This window comes from Ischnura elegans, chromosome 7 (genome assembly GCF_921293095.1).
Source record: "Ischnura elegans chromosome 7, ioIscEleg1.1, whole genome shotgun sequence".
Lineage (NCBI taxonomy): Eukaryota > Metazoa > Arthropoda > Insecta > Odonata > Coenagrionidae > Ischnura > Ischnura elegans.
Window position 1 is genome coordinate 9216546 of NC_060252.1, and position 4388 is coordinate 9220933.

A 4388-nucleotide genomic window follows, 5' to 3' on the forward strand; every position below is an offset into this window, starting at 1 on the left:
TCAATCTATACGCCGGGAAAACCTAAAATTTTACATATGAGAGATGTTTGTGGAAGAGCCCTGAAGAAGATAATATAATATACCGACATGATTGGCTACCAAGTTTCCATTTAGAAACGTCCTTGGCTCTTTTATGATCACTTTATCCTAGTCCCCGTTAAAGTGTTAACCTTTCACCACTCACCCATTACCAGGCTTCCCTCAAACATGTTTTCATCCACTTCCCCACATTATACTTCCCGTGTGCCTTCTCTCCATCCATTCTAGAAGTTATCCCTTCTCTTTCTATAGCTTACGCGCTCCTTATCATCACCATTTCACATTTTCTGTTCTCCTACGGACCCGTGTCTTGAAAACCACCAGCCCACTCTCAATAAATTGAACGGTATCAGTTAGGTGAAAAATTTCCATGGTGAAAATGAAGCTTTTTGCCTTCATCCTGGGTATGTATTGGATTTATTTTTACTTGAAGATGACAAAGTATTGAAATACAGTCGCATTATGATGAAAATTCATAAAGTGAAAGTGAGAGTATATAGCGAGTTTTATTTGTTTCCATCCTATTCTCAATCGAACATTTTCCTCTGCCCAGTAATTAAAAAGCTCGGACAGTAGCGTCGAGTCTCTGAGGAAGTAGATATGCTGTCTCTCATGAAATGAATGTGTATTTGTCTTTTTGAAAATAAATTATTTATTATGATCAAATTTGGAAAATATTAAATTTATCCAATGATTATTTGTTAAGCGGTAATTTATGATGTCGGAGGATTATGAGAGAGTATTTGTGAGATCACATTGAGAGTTTCGAGCGGTTTGAAAAGTTACATATGAAATAATAATCGTCTGCGGGAAAAGAACCGATTAATTACCTTATCTAAGTAAATAGTATCACAACATCACAATTTATACCGATAGATCACGTTGGACAATATATACGTATGCTATGCTCATCATGCTTATGTATCAACAGCCCTATGAATGTTTTATGTCTTGCTTTATTCAAAGCGAATCCATTTTTTGTAGAATTCTTCGCAGGCTGAAGGATGTTTGGTGTGTACCGTGCATCCAGACATTTTTGGTGGTATGTGGGTTGCTGATCTTTCTCACGCATAGTAAAACCACGAAATTATTTTGATATTTTTTCAGCTTCGTAAATATGATGCTGAAAGTTATAATCATAATTTATTATAGCTGAAATGGTATTAGCTGCGGAGATTTATTCTCCATAGGTGTTTGTATCCAAATTCAATCTCTATTTTCGCCAATATTTTTAAAGTTTATGGTTCAGGCGGCAGTGGATTATAATATCCACTTTTGAAAAGATCTCGAATTTGAAACCATTTGAACAACTTTCAGCAGAGGACAACTTTCCCGCACAGGGCAGCTTTGATGATAAAAAGTCATTTTTTGGTCCACCCTTGGGTTTAGGTACAAAGAGTTTACCAGAGGGTAGTATACGAGGGGGGACCCAAAAGAAACGGGAATAGCGCGGTGGGGGGCTGAGTCAGGGATCGGTTTTTCCCGTAAAGGGTTCTAAGCAATGATATTTCCTGAGTCAGTGTGCGAATCCTGGTCGTTCTGAGTGCATCCGTTTGTCTTTGGGATTTTTTTCGGTGAATCAACTTTTTCCGATTTAGCGAAAACGCGTAATGGCTGACTGCCGGGAGAAACGCGCGGCTGTGAAGGTTTGATTTTTGTCGGGAAAACTCCCGCAGAAACTTAATACTGCTTATGGTGATAGTGTTCTGAGTAAAAATCGTGTCTACGACTGTTTTTCGCGTTTCAAGAATGGACAGATGTCGATTGATGACCATCCTCGTTCAGGGCACCCGTCAACATCAAGAACGGACGACAATGTTGCGAATATCCTCTCCCTCGTTCAAGAAGATCGTTGCTGAGCCATTGACGAACTTTTTAGATATTTTGCAGAGGTTAAGGGAAAATATCGGAAGAAAAGGGCGAATCTTTGGCCTCACAGGTGATTGGCTCTTCCAACACGACAACGCAACCGACCACACCGCGCTGTCCATAAAGCAGTTTTAGACAAAAAACGGCATGAAGCCAATTTGTTCACACCCCCCCCCCTATTCGCCAGAAATGGCCACCTGTGACTCTATTTATTTCCAAGACTGAAAAGGGACACGAAAGGAAAACGTTTTGGGACTGTAAATGAGGCAAAACAAAAATCGCTAAAAGGCCTAAAGAAAATTGATTTAAGTCAATAAAAAAAATTGATTTGAACAGTTGAAGAAGCGATTGGATACAGGAGTCGCAGTGAAGGAGGATTACTTTGAAGGTGATAAAAATTTGGTGGGAAAATATTGATTAATAAAAAAGTTATTGCGGAGTTAATCGTACATGGAGATGCAGGAAGGGTGTACTTTCTTGGGGTGTACTGATGGCTAGTCTACGGTTGTTAATAAAATCACCCACTGATAGCCAAAATGGGTTTTGTGTTTGGGTGGCTGCGTTAATGTTGGGCGGGTCGGAGACGGAAGATGCCGGAGTTATGGAAATCGAATTTGCATGTGCTGTTGTGCTAGGTACGATACCGTATAGATTTTATCGACTCAAGTTTGTTTGTTTTATGCCTAAGCCTTTGAAGATGTATTGGAAGGTATGATTATCCTGAGCCGAGGTGCTCGAGGCGATTGACGAAGCCAATAGAGGCTGGCACGTGCGATGAGGCCGACGGGCGCTGTGTTTACAGATGCGAGGGTTACGATCGATAAATTAATTAAATCGATGAGAATATCTTGTAAAATTATTATTCCTTTAAGTATGACGATAATACAAATAAATGAAGATCATTTTTAGTTGTAATTTACAAGATAATTTACCCTTTCCAAGGAAAATGGAGAAATTTTCCGATGGGATAGAAACTAATTCTTCGTCGTGCGATCATTATTTTGGGCGAAAGTCGTTTGCCGAATTTATTTTACCGATATCTTTCGAAATCTGGCGGATCAAATCCTCCAAATACCTCAATGATTTTCTTAATAACATCTCAATGATGCCTTATTTTCCAGTATGTGTATTTTATTTCCCATGGACAATTTTGTTTTTTGTTTCGCATTTGATTAGATATTGTAGAGTTGGGAAATATAAGGTATCACCTGAAATTATCTCAAAATATGAAATCTTTAACGATGGCCTACCGACATGGATGCCATCCTTGTTTTAATCATCTCATCTTTTCCAATTTCTTGGGGATAATTTTGCTACCCACGCCATGAATCGAAAATTATTTTGGTATTATTTTTTAGTACAAAGTAATGACTGTGTTGATGGAAAAATAAGGTGTATGTTAGGGATGAACTTAAAAACCCTCTCCACAAAGGTTGAAATATGGTTTAACGTGGCAGACCATGAGTTTCAGCATTTCTTTCCAGTGTTGCCTTAGCATGAGTCAATGTTGTCAGGCTATTGGTCTCATCTTAGCGGTCATTTTTAACTATCCCGTAGTTTCCATGTACTTGGGGATAAATTGAATACATCTACATCTACATAATACCCTGCGAGCCACCTCTAGGGTGTTTGGCCAAACACCAGCATGCAGCATGCAATTGGACTCCCACATGCACACCACACGGCCCAAAAAGCGTCACGTATACTAACAAATTATACTACCATATGCTGTTACAAATAATAATAAAATTAAGAAACATGCATTAAGTTTTACATAGGTTAGTAGGCTACACTACAAGTCATGCGATCTATTTATGAGTTCTAACGCTGCCGTTATAATATCTTATTGATCGTGGAAAAAAAGACATTCTGAACCTATCTGTTTTACAATCTATCTATCTTATTTTTATGATCTGATCTTCCGTAGTATGTTGGCGCCCGTAATATATGGTTAACTTCGTTAGAAAAGACACTGCTCTTGAATTTATTTAAAAGTTTTAGTCTACTTGTCAATCTACGGTCTGAGAGAGTTTCCCATCCGAGTTTATCTAAGAGTTCAGTTAAACTAACAAGACTATCGTAATGACCTTTCACATACCTGGAAGCTCTTCTTTGCACGCGTTCTAACTCTGTTATTAAGCCTTTTTCATGAGGGTGCCAAACACTGGCAGCGTATTCTAAATGTGGTCTAACGAGGGAAAAGTAGCTAATTTCTTTCACTTTGTCGTCGCACTTTCCTAATATTCTTTTAACAAAACCCATTTTACGACTAGCTTATTACCCGCGCTACATATCGAACATTATTTTTGCATTATTTTAGAGTTCAAAGTAATGCCTCCGTTGATTCATAAATAAGGTGAATTTTAGAGATGCACCTAAAAATCCCCTCCGCAGAGATCATAGCATGGTTTTACGAGATAGATCTTGAGTTTCAATTTTACTTTCCAGTGATGCCTTAACATGCATTAGTGTGATCAGCC